Genomic DNA, 18,829 nt, shown 5'->3' with positions numbered 1-18,829 from the left:
AATGAAACAAGTAAAGTAATCAAATCTGTATGGGTGTATAAACGAATGATTCCAGACAATATTAGAACAAATTGTCTAAAACTAATAGTGAATGCATCAGTTCAGTCCCAACAGCTTTTGTGGGGCTCTCACTTGGATGTAATCAAAACATTTGTTTAAACTAAGATGGATATGAGGCACTTAGATGTCAGTTTCTTGAAAGAGAAAAATAAAAGCAATGTCTCCCATAAGGAGATTGGCACTGCCAATGGGCTGCGTGACTGAGGAATCTGTGAACACTGCTCGTGACACACAGAAGGTTAATGTCACCCTGGCTGGTTTGTAAAATAGTCTCTGCCCAAATAATAAATGAAAGTAAGCCAAAAGAAGACAGAGATATTGAAACTACTTGAGAATTTGCCAGGGAGAGGAAAAGCTATTCAAATATCCTCCAGCTCTGTAGAAACCCTTTTTTAATTATTGGTCATTGATATGCTAATTACAATGTGTGCTTATCTGTTCTGTCTTTCCTTGAGAAGCCAGCTCTTCCCTGTGCACTATGGGAAGAAATAAAACTATTTTTTAGCAAGGATGCTCTATTTAGATTGTTTTTCCATTAATTAAAATAAGTTTTTTGGATTTTTTTTTTTCTTTTTTTTTTTTTTTGGCCTCTGCTTAAGATAGTCAGTTGGTTTCAACCCTGCTGGATTTGGGGGTTCTAACTGGCCACGCATCTGTAATTCCTAACAGAGAGAGTCTAAGTCCTTCTAGTCCAAGTGTGGCCCTTGGGCCAGCAACATGGTCATCATGAGAGAGCCCCAACCTGCGGCAACAGGATCTTCATTCTAACATGTATCGCAGGTAGATTTGGAGAAACACTGATCTGCATATTTGGGACCTGCAAGATTTCCTAGGCTTGTTGGCAAATGGGGGGAGAGAGAAGGGCCATTATCATTCTCCAAGATAAAGCTCTGTAAGGAATGCTTTGAAATAATTGCTTTGGGAAGAGTGGCTAGCTGGGAGTCAGCGGCAAAGTTTCAGTGGGGAGCACACGGCATTTCCCTGATCCACAGAGCCCGTGTCTGTCCCGCTCACCTCACCGGCTCTGACAGTGCACTCAGTGTAAGGGAGGGCTTGGTTGGGACTGTTGGATGGCAAGCAACAGAAATCACCGTAGTCTAGGCAAAAAAAGGTGAGTTGTTTGGTTTTCCTAAAGATACAGAGTGGCTCCCAGAACCCACAGACAGGAAAGCGCTGGACCTGGTCTGACAGCCATCAGGATCCACACCCCCACCCCCATTCTTCTGCTCTGCAAGTCTCTGCTTCTTACTCCCTGCGGACCAGTTCTCTCTCCACTTCTCGCTGTTGCGCGAATCCCAGCTGCTTGCCCGACTATACCCATGGACACATTAGTTCCAGCCACCGAGAGACTTTGTCTCTTAGGCCAAATGCCAAATGCGAAGTGAGAGCCCCTGGGTGGCTCTGTTTGGGTGGTGAGCTCTGGTCCCGTCAGCTCTGGGAGTGAGACCATGTAGACCACCCACGCCTGTGGGGAACCCACTCCAGTGCACGGCAGCTACGACACAGACAGAGACAAACACAGACAGACAGAGAATGGGAGAGGTGTCCTCCAAGAAAAGGAAGCATAATCACTTGCCCGGGGTCACCTGATGGTGACAGCATGACTTGACCCCAGAGACGTCTGCTATGGCCTCTGCCTCCACGGCTGCTTCATTGCTATCTTCCTGGATCCCTGCCCATCTTTGGATTACGTAAGGTAAGAGAACCTTGTCATCACCCCCTCCTCCCCTCTTCACGTTGGCATCGCCCTTTCAGCGCCCAGACTCTGGTTTTCAGTGCCCACCAGCTGCCACCTTGCTGATCAGTGAACACCCTGCCCACTGGGTTCCTTGGCGCTAACATCCTCAGGCCCCGATCTCTACAGACGAGGTACTACCTAACATGGTAAAGCAATCAGTCGGTATGATGTTATGGATGCTGAGGTGATAACATGTCACTCTCTTGGGTAACTCATCGGTATTTTCCCCGAGGCTTCCTGGAGACAACATCGCCCTGAAAGGTGGAAACTGCAGGGTTGTAACAGATTGATAGGGGAGATAGCTGCAAGTGGAATTGCTTTCTGGAATCCCCTAATCACTCCCAATCAAGGGTTGAGAGAAAGAGAGAGATCAAGATGGAGAAGGAAAGAGAGAAACTTGTTGAAACTTGAGACTTTGTTAAAAACGCAGAAGTCTGGCTCACACCTGGCATGCTGGATTAGAAGGTCGGGGAAGCTGGAATTTGAGAATCTGTGTTTTTAGTAAGCTCCCCGCTACCAACCCACCCTCATAGGTGACTGTCAGGGTCAATACAGGTGAGCACTTGGGAACCATTCAGTTGGCCAGATGGGGATCCAAAGGGCCCAAGGAGGTGCCTTGTTCTGTGGTCAATCGGCAAGTTGGTGGTGGTCATGAGGCTGAAATCTGGGTCTCTCAACTCACTTTTTAATTTGCTCCCAAGTTTGGTGGTGGGTGGGGGAAGCCTAGTGGGGGGAAAAAAAGATAAGTTTCCTTAGACAAGAACAGAAATTTCCAGAAGTAAGAGAGGTTTTAATCATGTAGCTGATAGCACCAGGGTAAGGACCCCAGAACTATCCCCTCCCCTGGGCCACCCAGGGTCCTGCTGCCACCGCGTCCCACAGCACTGACTCAAAGACATCAGCCCTACGCACTCCTCATTTATTATGAATATTAGACACTGTGAAAAGGAAAAGGCACCCAGGGTCAAGCCTTGGTTTTGTGCTTTGTGTGATCTGAGAACAGCTCCTCAATAACTCCGCATTTCAGTTCCTGTCTGAGCCTCCGTCCTCTCAAAAGCAGAGCCCAAGAAACAGTCGGTGTGCAGATCATTTATTTAGGAGGGATCTAGGGAGCAGGAGTGAAGGACCAGCCAGCGAAGCATGCAAGGTGGGAATCCCGCATAATCCCATATTATTACTGAGTCGGCTACTGTGGGGGTGACCTTCTGAGCCACATCACAGAACTGTCCTCCTGGAAGCAGAGCTTGAGTCTGGCGCTGTAGACCACTCGGCCATCCTGTCACACAGAACTGTCCTCCTGGAAGAGAAACAGAGGGAGCATTCCTCCCTGGCTTCCGTTCCTCACTGCTCCAGGGGTCTCAGCGGCTGCCGTCCTGCACACTGGCCTCCCCACACGCCTCATGCTTTCACATGACACATGCCCAAGGTAGAAAGAGAGCTACAGGGCAGAGCTTCTCGGACCCGTCATCATGGTGACTGGAGCAAAATGGGGAGCAAGATTTTCAGTGACACCAAAACGTATTGATATAGTTCTCCAGGGGGTCATTATAGGAAAGAGTGGAGTAGCAGCCCAGAATCTGGGCTGGAAGCAACAGACACCATGCAGCACTAGTTACCACAAGGAGAAAGGACTCTCAAAATCCATAGGAATCTGAGCAATAAGGTCTGGAAAGTGGAAACAACTAAGGTAGCTGTAGACAGTCAAGCAGCGGATGGCACAACCAGGTTTGGCAAAAACAGATTGGCGAGTATACTTACCCCATGTCCCCTGCCACTGAACTGGCATGAGTCCATTCAAGTGGCCCCTTTATCTTGAATTTTGTGCTCATGATTCAGAGTCTAGACAGAAGCATCTGACTGACAGGGTCTGGACTACATGTCCACACCCCACATACTCTGGGGATGACCAGGGAGGAAACATCTTGCCTTGTTTGCTTTCCTAGGCAGAAAGCAGGGCTTTGCCTCCCTCCAAGACTCACCCGTAGAAACTGGATTTGGGTATTGGCAGTCGAAAGAATGAAAAACAAAAGCTGACACTCGGTGGGTGTTCAGTAACTAGCAGGTCACGAAGAAGTTGTCATTCTGACTTTCTCTAGACCATTCTGGTCAAGCCCCGCACACTCTGACTGACCAGTGGATTTCGGTAAGGACAGCAGCCCTCATCAAAGCCAAACCCAAAGCCCCCAGGGAAGGAGTGGCTGTTCTAACAGTTTCTCAGACCTTCTTGCTTAGTTTTGCCTCCCTGCAGGGGGCACTATGATTTCTGCTGCCCAGAGAGATGTTTGCGTTTCCTGAAGAAATCTTTGTTCCTCTCAAGCCCTGGAGAGTTCAGGGTTTTATGTTTGGTTTTAATGAGGGAAGCACTGCCTTACACCACCAAGGGGTGGTCACAGGTGAGAACTGGAAGATATTCTAGAGAGCATCTTCTCATTGGATGAGGACACCAGCAGTACAGAAAGTTATCCAAGATCACACAGCTGCTGACAACAGAGCAAGAACAAGATGCGGTTTCAGACTCCTTCCACTGTCCTCTGGTTAGTCAGCTATCTGCCCCCCACCCTCAACATAATGTTTTAACCCAATCACATCTCTAGAAATGGCCTTTTAAAAGAGGCTCATTGGACACAGGATCAAGTAGAGCCCTACCTGCCCCACCACTCACTCCTAAGTGACAGCCACTTCCTCTATGGTGATAACAGTACTTCCAGTGACCATTACAATGAGGCACTTTGAAATGTGCCAAGACAAGGACATCTCAGCTGACTCACAAAACCATGTTCTTCTGGAATGGGAAAGAATTTTGGAAATTGTTGAGTCCAATTGCTTTGTTTTGCCAATAGAGAAAAACCCAGAGATGGACAGTGACTTGCTCAAGGTCACACAGCTGTTCAGTGGCAGATGCAGGCCTAGAACTTAAATTCGATTCTCCAAGTTTGGTGTTTCTTCCATCCCACTATGCTGGAGAACGTTTCCCATCCCAAACTGCTCTAGCAAAGCCCTTTGGCAAACTTTCTCCCTTCCTTTGTCTTCGGAAACAGCATCCTTGTACTCTGCTTTGCAATCATCTTTTCGCTGTCCAAAAATGACTGCAGCTTCGTTTGCTTATTTTAGCTACAATGGGTCTGAAATTTACACTCAGCTTGTGTGAGTGTCTCAAAGCCAGAATCAATCCCCAGGCACCACAGTCTTTGAGTGGAGACCCTGAAGTGCAGGCCAGTTATGGCCAAAATAATCAGAGGAAAGGATTTAGCGAGCTTCGGCCCTCTCCACATTTCCTGGGTCACTAAAGAAGCTACTTCCATTAAGAATTCTCACTCGTCTGTAACCCAAGAAATAAATCAGGTGCTCAACTGAACTGCACTTCCAGGGTGGCCTCCCCATCAAGCATCAAGGAGTTGGCACTGCGGGCACCAATATTTATAGATCGGGTCAGGCGATGACACATGAAGCATTTCTAAGAAACAGAGGTCTGCATGCTCGACACGACAGGGGAGCGTGAAGGAAATGCAGCACCGGAGATCTGCAGAATGGTTCAAGCAATCTCCAGGGATCCGGAAGGCAGCCTGGAGGCAGCCAGGAACTCCCAGGGGATTGTCAATATCTACTGCGTTACCCAGTAGTCTCTCCAGCTGGAGGGGGCTGTTTGAACTGTGGGTGTTTCAGCCAACAGCCGAACAGCATGCCTTCCAGCTTCAGCCCGTCTTGGTATTCCTACAGTACCTGGTACGCAGCAGGTATCCAGTAACTGCCCACTGAAGGAATTAATTAATGAGATGAATGGCACGAGGCACTCTACAAAATAAAGTGATCCAAGGTTTGCTCACAGCGCAAAGGTCTAGCCAGCTAGGGCACATTCACTGCATAACAGCTCTGCAAGTGGCATTGCCCTGGGGGCTGTAGGGTGCCGAGTGGCTCCTGCCTCAGGAGCAGGCAATGTGGCAGAGGAAGCAAGTGACACACACGTGGTGTGGCTGATGTATTTAATGTTTAATGTGCTTTCTCTTTTGCCTTCTTGGAGGATGACCTTCTTGTTTCAAAAGGGGGTGCAGAAAGAAAGATTGAGGCACTAGTCGGTTGTTGACACACAAAATAGGATTATGCATCAGGGCAGCAGTTTTGTAAGGCCAGCTATTGTCTCAGAGAGGATGTCTAAATTCTTTTATCTCCTCGGTTAGCAGATCAACCACCTCCGTTTGTAGAGTCCTCCTAAGGAGAGAACAAATCGTGTGCCCTGTTTGCCATTCAGGATGAGTAAAGATTTGGAGATGGAAAGGGGAGGCAGGAGTGCAAACCCCCTCCCCCACTTACTATATGGCCCACAGCAGCAGGGGCAGGTAAGCCCCTCAGTGAAGCTAGGAGTGGGCTGCAGGGCCAGTGGGCTAGAGACAGAACTGGCTGCGCCCCTCATGGCCCTGCAGGAACGGGTCCAGGGGGAGTGGAGTAGAGGCGGAGTCAGCCAAGGGTGCCAGTGGGCTTTGGCCAAACCGTGGCTGCCCAGGACAAACAACATTCAGATGGACGGTGCGGGGTGGGGGAGAGATTCTGTTCATGGACTTATCCCCCACCACGTGGGTCTATAAAGGTTTTACTAGCCCCTCTCTATATGTACACCTGGACCCCCATCTTAGCAAGCGTGGCAGCTGAGTATTGTAACTCAAATGAGTAAAAACTTTCCTGATGGTACTGTTTAAAATGATCACAGCCAATATATTCAATCATATCTGATAATTAGTTTTTTTTTTTTTTTCCTTTGCTTGCTAAGATTGGGAGGAAAAATCTGGTTAGGTATGGGGAAAAAATGAACGTTATATTTTCTCTGCATATATAAATCGTTGTGTGAGTAATTGATCAGATCAGCCACATACACTTCTCCTGTGCAGGGTAGTGTGTGACTATGGCCAAACAAAAGGAAAGATGGTAAGCTGATGGAAGTTCAGAGCAAGACAAGGTGAGGATAGGATGGGCATTTCTTGTTTTTGTCTGACAGCTCCCCTTTTCACGTTTTCCAGTCATCCTGCTCCTCCTTGGAGGACTCTACCTCCTCTAGTCCAGGTAACCAGGGTGAGGTTGTCAGTCACAGTCTCCCTCCTCCCACCGAGGCTCAGGCAGCTACTCCTCTGACTAATGAGAGAACTGTATCTATTGGAACAGTGATTGGTTCAGGAAGGACACCTTCTGACCAATGAGACAAGTATCTATCACTTGAATGCAGTGATTGGCTCAGGATGGATACTGACCCACACAGGACCCATCAGTCTTCTAGGATCTTTAATATAGAGATGGTAGGGGAGAAAGGATACATCTTGCTTTTAAAGTTCAAGCCCTAGGGAATCAGGCTTGGGCTACTAGGGGCCATACTATTTTTACCCCATAGGAGGAAGGGCCTTGATTCTCAGAGGTAAACAAAGAGACGGACAGGGAGAGGCAAAGTTCCAAATACATAATTTGTTCCCCTGAATCCATCTGTGCCTAAAATTATCCTTAGAGTACACAGTTATAGGAATCACTAGTTTCCGCTTTTTTGTTTTCAAGCTAGTTTGAGTTGACACCAAAGGAGTGTCTTACTCACATACAAGTGACAGGAAAGCTGGCTGGAGCAGATAGGTCTAGAGCTAAACCTTGGAAGAGGGGAAGTTTATTTGCCTAATTTGTTGGTTAACAAATGCAGTTACTGATAGTGGTACGTGGGTGAAGCACAAGAGGGCAGAGGGGAGCAAGGGGACCTAGGGTTGGAATTAGGCTGGGCCCCAATGCTGTAGGCCCTGAATAGCAAAGAGAGAAGGGTCCTCTTTTTCCCTATGGGCAATGGAGATCCATGCTAAGTGTTTGAGCAGAATACAGCAACATGGCGAGATTGCTCTGACCTTGAAGCCAGTGACCTTATGCAAAGCAAGCCATGGCTTCTGGGTGGTCACCCCATCCATTTTCTTTACGTCAGTGTCTGCAGCCACCACTGGAATGAGCATGCTGTAAGGGACCTTAGGAACATGGAGTCTCATTCCTACTTTTACAGAAGAGGAAACCGACACCCAGAGAGGGGATGCAACTTGCCTGAGATCACTAAGCAAACCAGTGGCAAAACCTGGGCTAGGGCCCAAGTCCCAATGTGCCCAGATTGTAAAAGAAGTGGCAGAGTCTCTTTATGAAACTTTTCTCGCAGGCCAGGTAGGAGGCTTCACACCTGTCTCATTTTTCCACTGTTGCCTAACAAATTAGCACAAACATAGTGGCTTCCAAGAGCTCAGGGTTCTGTAGGCCAGGAGTCTGGCACAGCGTGGCTGGGTGCTCTGCCCATGGTATGACACAACGAAATCAAGGTTTCGGCCAGGCTGAGCTCTCATATGGACGCTCTGAGGAAAAATATACTTTCAGGCTCATTCTTATTGTTGCGGTATTCAGTTCCTTGTGGTTATAGGACTGGAGACACTGTTTATTGGCTGGCTGTCACTGGGAGACTGCGCTCGGCTTCTGAAGGCCACTCAAATTTCTTGTCATGTGGCTCCTCCATCTTCAAGCTGAAAACGTGTACTGAATCCTTCCAATGCTTCAAATCTCTGACTTTCTCCTCTGCAAAGAACCAGAGAAAACTCTGCTTTTAAAAGGCTGGTGTGATTAGGTCAGCTCCACCCAATAACCTCTCTATTTGAAGGTCAATTGATTAAGGATCTTAATTGCATCTGCAAAATCCCTTTGAAGCAGGACCAAGATTAGAGGTTGACAGAGGAGGAAGTACGTGTACCCAGGGGTCTGGTAATCTTGGGGGGGCTATCTTAGAATTCTGCCTTCCACAGCTTCTCAGTGCCCCCTGGGACAGGCCACTCATGAGGAGACTCTAACAGTTTATTCCACTGAGCTGGTATTTGTGGTAGGAGAGACACAAATACGCAGAAGCAAGCTCATTACCTCCAGTAAAAATAGAATTTAAGAGTCAGAGCAAGGGCCCTTGGGCCAGCACAGCCATGAGCAGAGCAGCCCACACTGCATCTGTTTGTTCAATGGACTCTCCCCACGACTGACAACACTGTCTGACCCACACAGGTTTGCCCATAAGATTTAGCGAGGCCGCTAGCACTTCCTTGGTAGCGCCCTCAATTGCCATCCCTGGATCTGCAGCACCCCACCATTAGCTGGCCTGGCCCTTTCCACCTGTCTCTTGCAACTAGTCCATGGACCTCAAAAAAAGCTGCACTGACTTCACCATCCTGAGACAGCCTGCTCTGGTTTGGGGACAGCCTGGGGAGCCATCAGAGTGATGGTCTGTGCACTCGGCTGAGTGATCATGCTGCAGAACTAGGGGACCCAACACCCCCTTGGTCACTGGCCTGGCTCCTCTGCCAGTGACCGGGGAGGTTCACCTTCGGTCCCATCCAGCCCAGCCATGCACCTTTCAGTCATCATGTTTGTCCATGTGCCAGGAGGTCGATAAGGGGTCAGCACTTAGCCTATTTAGTCAGTTCCTTTACAGAGAGCTTGGAAGAGCTGAGGGGAAACCCTGCTCCAATAGAAAAATCCAGAGGGAAACAACGTAGAAGGGAAAACACACTGCTATCCTAATTCTGGCCTCTGACCTCCCTCCTCACCCTTTGGGGCACCCTGCTCCCCACAACCCTGGAAGGTCGGAGCCCCTGGGGCCCCGCCAGCGGAGCCCCACAGTCTAGGAGAAGCAACAGCTGCCACACTGCCTGTGCTCCGGGAGGGGCCCCGACTCTTACCCTCCCAGGCTCCAGCAGGTCGGCTCAGCTCCGAGCAGTTTGTTTTTTGAAAGTCTCATAAATTTCCAAGAAACTTCTCCAGACAACTGTTAGGAGGCTGCACCTGCCAAACAAACACAAACAGAGCTCTCCTCCACCAGATTAGTTACTTAATTAAGAAGAGAAAGAGACAAGGCACATAATGTGGAGATAATTACCCATCTTGCCAAGTCTCCGAGTGCAGCGTGGCACACGCCGGCAAACTGCAGCACCGTAACTAATACATATTCATCCAAAGTTGTAACTGCTGTGAACATTTTCCACACAGACAGCAATATGTTCCACCAACAATCTGAGCTCCTTCTCCGATTCCAGCATCTTCCCACACCCCTGCCCTGCCTTCCCAGGCTCCTTGCGTCTCTGCAAAGGAATTTGCTAAACAAAGCAAATAGCAAACAAGTGACGAGTGAATGTGACCAAAACCCACTCCAGGTGATACTGTTGACAGCAATCAATTCTGGACCCCAAACCAAGGTGTTTGGGTTTTTTCCCTAACCTATTGGCACATTCAATTTAGACCCACTTAATTGATTTACAAGGATTTATTGAGTGTTACTGTTTTCGGCCTAGTGCCAACCAAGTGCTATGGAGGCACAAAGATGGATATAATGAGGCCACAGCCCCAGGGGCTCCCTGTCCATGGAGAGAGGAGCTCTCTGCTGTGAGCGAGGCAGGGTGGGTATTATTTTAATCTTCTCTTTGACAGATGAAGAAATAAGTCCAGAGAGGTTAAGTCAACTGTAACAAAATAGGTGACATGGGCCTTGAACCTATATTATCTGACGCCAAGTGCTATGTACAAGGCAGACAAGGGGAAATTCTGCTGTGGAGACAAAAGAGGACAGAATAAAAAGCAGAGCTTGGGAAGGCGCAGGAGATGTGGGGTCTGCTCCCAGCTCTGTCGTTTACTAGCTCTACTGACTCGGGCAAATCACTGAACTGCCAAGGTTACCAATGTTCTCAAAAATAAAATGAGATCTAAGAAATAGAAATGCTAATAAGATTTAAATAAAGTCAGCGTCCTAAAATTGCTTCCTAGGGGAGGGCCTGGCACTTGGTAGATGCCTAAGAAATAGTCATACCCTTCCCTTGGCTAAAACGGAAGGACAAACTGAGCAGGATGGGAGAACACCAGAAGGAGAGATGCAGAAAAATCAGCTAGATACAGCCTCATGCAGGAGGTGTGACTTGAATATGTCTTAATGTGGAATACGATCTTAGCGGACAGAAACGGAAGCAAGAACTTTTCAGGTGCAGATAAAAGCATGGAAAACCAGACACATTCGGGAGAGAGTCAGCCGTGATGTGGCCAGACCTGCGGTAGGGGGAACAGAGAGCTGAGGCTGGAAGGTTGGCTGGGGCCAGGTGCTATGAGGCCTTGAATGCCAGGATGAGAAGAACAAGCAAGGGCATTTGGAAAACAGTTTGAGAAGTGGAGCCAAGGTTAGCAAGCTGGCAGTCGGGCCTTGGGAGGAAAAAGACCAAGGAATCCGATGCATCCAGAGAAGAAGGAATTGGGCTTTCTTATTTCCAGAACATGCTCAAGTGGTTGGGAAACTGACAAAGTTGTCCAGGTTGTTTAAAAGCACACTTATGCCATCCTTATCTGATGCCCTTCTCTCTATATTCAGCTTTCCTTGGCCTAGGCCAGCCAAGAGAGCCAATGAGAGACCACATCCAATTTCTAAGAAATATGAATAATCTAATTCACTTCAAAGAAATGCAGAATTGCCTTTCTCATTTCAGGTTAAGCCCTGAGGACCTCAAAGACTTTAAGCGGAAGACTATGGCCGCCTCCCTGATACAACATTAAAAGATCAGGGTACCGTCGAATATATGGTGATGGAAGGAGAACTGACTCTGGGTGATGAACACACAACGGGATTTATAGATGATGTAATACAGAATTGTACACCTGAAATCTATGTAATTTTACTAACAATTGTCACCTCAATAAATTTAATAAAAAAAAAAAAAAAAAAAAAAGATCAGGGTACCGTATCTACAACGCCTGTGTCTCCTTAACCCCATGCCATTGCCTCTCTAAACCAAGGATAACAAAAATGTCCCCACTAGGATGCCAGCTCTAGTTAATGGGAGCTACCTGGAATATGAGTGGTAAAACACTGTGGCGACACTTTTTGTTGAGAGGGGAAGCATGTCACAACTGATTAACAATGGCTGTCAGGGCAGGATATGGAGAAGTGAATTCATAGGTATTTGCCATCCTTGGCCATTGTCCCTGGGTCGTTGGCTGGTTTAAGCCCTCTTCAAGTCTCGTGTTAGTTTTCCCCATTTCTGAAGGAGTAGAGACCAAAAAGAGCAGTAATAGCAACTCCATGCTAAATTCTTGCAGCGTGAGAATGCAGGGGAAGTCGCATTATTTTCCAGTTGCCCGTCCACAGCTAAGGATGAGACACAGCCTCTTGCAATGGTTTTCAACCTTCACTGTGCATCAAAATAACCTGGAAGCTTTTGAAATGACTTGGTTGCCCTGCAGAGACTTGATTCCATTGATCAGCAATAGGCTGAGGCATCAGCATCCTTTAAAACTCACTGGGTGGTTCTGCTGTGCAACCAAGGTGGGCACCTTTGTGCTGACTGTAATCCCAACTGAGGAAGCCACATGGAGGCCATCAAGATGTTCCTGTTCCTCAAGGGCCATCTGAAGGCCCTAGACCTTGCCCTGGAGGTGCAGGAAGCTCAGCTGGTGTATGAGGCAGAGGTTCCAGGAGATGAGATTTGTGACAGGGAGAGTGTACTCTGCTAGGGTTGTCAGGCAAGACCCCACAGAGACAGGGTCTCAGCTGGGACTGGGGAGGACGGAAGAATCTGGACAGACAGAGTAACTCTCATAGGACAAGGTAGGGTCTAAAGACCTGGGCAGCGGCTGGAGGCCGGCTGGAGCAGAAGCCCCGTGGGGTAAGGATGGAAGAGGAAACGAGAGCGGGCCTGGGACCGGCCCAAGTGGCCCAAAAAGAACTGAGGTCGAGAACCCGGGGGCCAGGTCGTGCCAGGTGTGAGTTCTCTTCACATTTATCTGCCTGCCAAGTCTTCCTTCTGGGAGTCCCACATCTAGCTAGCCAGCTGCTGGCTTCTCCTGTTGGGTTTCCTATTCAAATGAGTTATTCAAAAACCACATTTTCTTTCCTGACCACAGCTTCTTTCAATAAAGTGTAATTCCAAAAATTAGCGTCATAGACAGACTTTCAATGACTTACCCTTGAGAGTTCATTAGGGCCTCCCTCCTTCCAGACGGAACAGCCGGCTCCCTCAGCCAGCATTTCTCTCCGCTCAAGCCCCAAGGCCCCTCCTTTCTAGAGTGCGCTCCCCGGCTGCCAAGAGCCTGTTGTTTCAACTTGGCACCTGCCTATGTTGCTTCTCTTGTCCCTTCCTGTCTCCCACCTGTTCACAGGGACTTCTAAATTAGTCATCTGTTGTCAAGGTAACACTCTGCTTCCTCCAAGGTGTAAATCCTGAGAGATTCAATTGCGGGGCAGGGGAAAGTGATCTCTGGAGCTGGCTTGGTGCATGCGTACATTAATCCGTGCCTCGATGGCAGAGGCTAAAGTGGTCTCAAAAGATGTGGTCCTCCTCCCCCCAGCACTAGCATCACCGAAGAGGTTTGTTAAAATGCAGATTTCTGGCCCACTGTGATCTCCTGAATCATTGTCTCTGACAAGGGGTCTGAAGACTGCTCGTGGTACTGGGAGACGGCCTGGTGGTGGTGGTGGTGCGGGGGGGGGGGGGGGGGCAGAGGTCAGAAAAAAATCATCTCAGGCTTTGCTGGTATGCAGAATACAGTTTTGGAAGAGTGTGGCATTTTTTCTAACTTGACCTTGTATGGGTGTTTCTAATAGTTACATTTTTATCTCTTGCCATTTGTAGGGATGTGTGTGTGTCACAGAGTTGGAAAAGCAGAGACACAAGGATTAAATAATACCAAAAACCAGAATTATGCTTTCAAATGTTTTCTCCGGGCCCCATAAGAGACTTCCTATATCCTGGCCACTCACTTTGAGCTCTCATGGTGAAAAGGACGTTTCAAAGTTGTTAAAGACAAACCAACATTAATTACATCTCCATTCCTGATAGAACCAGAAGAACTGAAAGAATGGCCGCGGTCGGAATCACTTTGTGCAGAGATCGGACACACACACACAGCTTTGCCTGTTCCCTGGAGGTCCATAGAACCTATTCCCCATGCTCGGTGGGCCAAGGGCTCGCTTTCTGTTTATGACACGCAGCTCTGTGACGTATTTGAAACTGCTTTGAAAACTGTAAAGCCCTGTTCAAATATGGGGGAAGATGACAGGCATGTGTTCTCTCCACGAATGCTACTCAAGCATCTACTCCAAGCCAGCGGCTTCACAATACATCATCTTAGAGGGGAGACCCTATAGACTCATCCCATTTCATAGATTGGAGATGGGAACGTAAGGGACCGGACCTGTCCAAAGTCGCACAGTCAGCGAGAGACAGAGCTCTGCGTGCTGCTAAGAGACGTCCTCTTTCCGCTGCTCGCCATGCATCAGTGCAATCTTTCTTCAATCGAAGCCAGAATTTTCTACAATTGGTGACATCATGTCTGACCCTCATGGCGTCCACAGGGGCAGTGACATTTCCAACCAACTTGTCTTAATTTCTCCTGATTAAAAATGCCTGCTGGTGTATATGCTATAGAGCCTGTCAGGAGGAAGAAGGCAACGGTCTGAAAAGCAGCAAATTCAGGAAGGTCAGGAGACTGTTGGCCTATCTCCTTCCTCCAACATGTGTTCACTGGACACCTGCTGGGCTGCAGGGGGCATAGAGGACAAACAAAAACATGACCTGACACCCATGAACTATTCTGACAGCTCCTTTACAAAGCAATTAATGGAGAAGGACTCGTGGGTTTAAAATTGGGGAGAGGATGGTGGTATCTTAGTGATAATGGTGGTGGCTTAGGAGAGCACATCTGGGTGGCCCTAGAGGCTTATCTCCAAGATGACGGCCCCGCAGGTAGACTCAGCTCCAGGACGGACACGTGTCTTCTTCACACAGCTGACAAGCTATTCTCTGAACCCCTTTCCTATAGGAGGTGTAGTATTAGGAGGTGAGTCTGTCCACAGCACGTCCAACCTGGTGAGCCTGGCCTAAACATGCTCTGTGAGGGGTAATTCAGGCTCCGGGGGTAGGAGCACCCTCTGCTCACAAGTGGTACCTAGGAAGCCCCATTTTACATTACACTGTGTGACACCAGAGTTGGATGTCAGTGTGCTTCCTTTGCATGACAATGGTGGTGATGACCTTATGGGGCAACCATAATGGCAATTGTTTTTTTGCAAAGTGGAGTCAGAAAACAGTCTTCAAAAATCACAAGACTCCATCTCTGCATCCGGGCTGGTTGTGATGGGTGGATGGTTGCTATGGAAAATGCTTTAGAGCCAACTGCCTGGGACACAGGGTACAGGGTGTCCTCAAAAGGCACCCTGGAGATGCTGGGATGCTGCAGTGAGGCCCCTGACCAGGAGGATGTTCTCGCCTTGCTGCGGGCATCCTGACAAGGGACTGCAGGTCACCATGACAGTGGGCTGTTCTCTTCCCCATGTATCAGAAACAGACCCCGACTCACCCACCTCCAGCCTGGCAGGCACACAAAGCTGTGTCTGCTTCTTTCTACTTTGTTCCTAGACACTCAGTCCACCGTTTCCTGTTTCTTTTCCTGTTTTTCCCCTTCCCTGTCCTCCTGCCTCCTCAAGGGTCTTCTCTCCTGGAGCTGGAACTTACCTGCCATGTGCAGTGACTCAGTGCCAGACCTATGCTGGGTGCTTCTTACCTATTCGTCACAACAGTCCTAATAATGTACAATTACTGCTCCGTCTCTGTGCTCCATGGTCAATTTTACTTAAATCCTTGCCTCTTCCACTTGCAGACAGTATGAACTCAGACAAGTTTCTGAACTCCTGAGCCCCTATCTTCTCATCTGTAAAATGGAGCTGTTAAAAGCACCAACCTCTTGTATTATATAATTGTGAGGATTAAAATAAATGATGCTAAATAAAGAACGTGGCATAGTTCCTGGCACATGATTGCTGCCTTTACACTATTATTATAATCTCAGAGAGTTTTGAATGACTTGCCCAAGGTCACATACTGATAAACAGTAATGCTGGATCTGAATCCGGTCCTGACGGATTTCAGAGGTCCTCTTACCTGAACCCCTCAAGACCTGGTCCCTGGACCAGCGGTATCCAAAGTGGGAATTCTCCAGCCCCACCAGGCCTACGGAGTCAGACCGCCCTCCTGAGGTTCTGATGCAAGCTCAAGCCTGAGAAGCCCTGGTGTAGGGAGAGACAGAAGGACTCGCCCTCAGCCTCCCTACTGCCCCGCCCGCTCCTCACTCAGATAAACGTCACAACTCTCCAAAGCCTCGTGCAGGGAAGTAGCAGGCAGCGCTAATCTAAGAGCTGAGGGTGAGGCACAAAGGAGTGATTAGAATCAGGGAGGAAGTTAGCACCAACAGCAGGAGAGTTATTTTGGGTGAATTTTTTAAAAAACAACAACAGAAGGTGAGTCATATCTTTAAAAATTCATAAAATCCCCCTCCCACCCTCCTTTCTCATGCACCCCCTTCAGTTCCCAGTCCCCGAGGCGGACCCCAGTCTGTGAGCTTCACCCCGCTGCATTTCTCCAGCCGAGGCAACCTGGAGTCAGGAGAAGGGGAGCGGCTGGGGGGGTCAACAGCTGCCACAGTGAGATCTAGAAAAGGAAAAAGAAAGACTGACGGCTTTCCCAGGTGAGACTGGGAGAAAAAGCCCCTGAGGCCTTGTCTCATGTGCTTGTCTAATGGACAGAACAAGAAGGCCAGGCCAAGCCTGGGGGAGAGGGAGGAGAGCGAGGTCCCAGGACACAAAATTTAGGGCGACACTTGCCAACCTTGAGAGTGAATGCTTCCTAAAAGTTTGCACTCTAGGTGCCTCGTTCAACCCATACCTTGACATTAAAATTTTGGTTTCTCCTAAATAATCACCTGAGTCAGGACCATCATTTCATTCTTTGATTGGGAAGGGACGTCTGCAGAATAGACAAGTGAGAGCCCAGAAATCTCTGCTGACACCTGCTTGCTGATGGTCCCACCATGGGGAGTGAGGATCTCTCCCCAGCGGAGGCGGGATCCATGCTGATGGTAGGTACAGTAGTGCCAGGGGACCCCTGCCTAGGCCCTCCCAGCTGCCAGGAGGTGGTGCCCGCCTGTGCCAGCTGTCAGGCCAGCCTCTGTGCTCAGACGTTGCACAGGATCTGAACGCAGGCAGCAGGTGGGAGCCCCACTGGGGGAGGCAATGAAACTCACAGCCGTAAACGAGTTTATTATTGTTGTTAACTCAGGAAATAAACGTCTCGAGCACTCATAAAACATTGTGTTTTCTGTCTTTATGTCTCAGAGCCTAGGTTTTTTTCCAGCACTGTGGCAGCTTGGAACCAGTGTGGGCCTCGTGACATTGGCAGGGCCTGGTGACTAGGGCCCTGGGGCAGCCCCTCCCCCATCAGCCCCAGCCCTCCCTCTCCTGCAGGAGGTGTCAGGAGAGCGGCACACGGCAGAGGGACTTGGCCAGGGAGGAAAATGCACACAGACCTAGAGATGTGTAAAGCATTATCATTTCCTCTCTGTTCCCTCATAGTGTGTGGTACGTGTGCTTGCCTGAGTGTGTGTGTGTGCGTGTGCATGCATGTGCATCCATTCATGTCTGCATGCACATGTGTTGAATACCCTCCTGCCTTTGCATTATGAGCACTCAACAGGAAAGCATGATGACAGGCAAGTTGCTGCTCTCTCTCAACCATGGTGGAGATTACATATAGGCCCCCGTGGGGCTGACATTTTAGGATTTGATGCTGAAGACAGGGTCTCTGGCTAGGTGTGCCCTTGGCAAATGCAGGTGAGGATAAGTCCTTCAGGAATCTGGGGCTCTCTATTGGCCATGGGTCATGTGTTGTTCAGTCTAACATTAGTTACTATATTAAATAACCTTGAAATCGTCAGGGGCTTAACACAGAATAAGTTTATTTCTTTCTACAAGAAGGTGTTTCTGGTGAATCCGTAACTCTCCTCCACGTGGTGATTCCGGGATTCAGGCTCCACCCATCTTGTGTCTCTGCCCCTCTAGAGCCTCTGAGTCCTCTGTGTCCACTGGCAGCTAAGACAGGCTCACACCCCATTGGTGAGAACCGGTCACATAGCCCCATGGCATTGCAAGGGAGCCTGGGAGACGTAGTCCTTGACTGAGCTGCGGCCACATTTATGAGCTGGGAGTATGAATTTCTGGTCATCTCTGCCAAGGGCCGTGGGGCTCAGCCTACCAGAGGGATGAACAAAGAAGCCAAAGTTGCAGGCCCCCATCTTACAGGGTTGAGTCTAACTTCCCCCAAGAGCATCATTGTCAATAGGGGACTAGGGGAAGGAGAATGATGGGTGACTCCACAGAGGCTCTCAGCTGTCTCAGTTTCTCCATCTGGAAAGTGGGGTGACTGAAAGTACCTACCTCCCCAGTTTGAGCTAGGTTTGAATGAGCCTCCAGTATGATACCTGTACTGTGAATGTTAATTAATGACAGCGGGGAGGAGGCATCACTTTTAGAGTTAGTGAAGCCAGAAAAGAGACAATTAGTGTGGGTGTAGGAAGAGACAGTCTGCTTTGTCCTCTGTTCTAACAGACGTCCCCAAATCCAAGTCCATGGATTTTTATCTGAGCCTGGTCATGGCCTTATAAGTTAGTGTATGTGTGTGCTTAGTTTAAAATTACTCAAACTAACACCAAACACCTTCCCTCAGACAATGAATGTATACACATAATCACACAGAGAGAAGAAAGAAACAAAGACTTCTTTTTCCAAAGGAAAAAAAATGCAGTTTTAGCTGTAGATGGTGTGTGCTATATTTAGTGTAGGTTTGGCACAATCATACACTGCCTTACATTATTTGAGGGTTTAAGTAAATATATTAATTCCAAAAAAACAGTTACCATTAGGAGTTTTGAGAGAATAGAAATAAGAGATGTGCTACCCAGCTCTCAAAGAGCTGATGCTGGTGGGGGTGTGAGAAGGGACAGCCTGGTGCGGGTCATTTAAATAAGAAACCCTTTCCCGGGAATAACACAGGCGGGGCCACTGCTGAGGACAGCTCCAGGGGAGGGCAGGGGGCGCTGCCCTCATTCCCCTACCAGGTAATAAAGCCCTCCCTTCCTCAGTGACACCTCTGCTTGGTGATGGGCACAGTGGGAAATGAGCCTGGCTTCCCATCA

This window comes from Rhinolophus sinicus, chromosome 3, assembly GCF_057876585.1.
Source record: "Rhinolophus sinicus isolate RSI-liver-muscle chromosome 3, RSI-T2T, whole genome shotgun sequence".
Taxonomy (NCBI): Eukaryota; Metazoa; Chordata; class Mammalia; order Chiroptera; family Rhinolophidae; genus Rhinolophus; species Rhinolophus sinicus.
Note: the sequence above shows the minus strand (reverse complement) of the source record.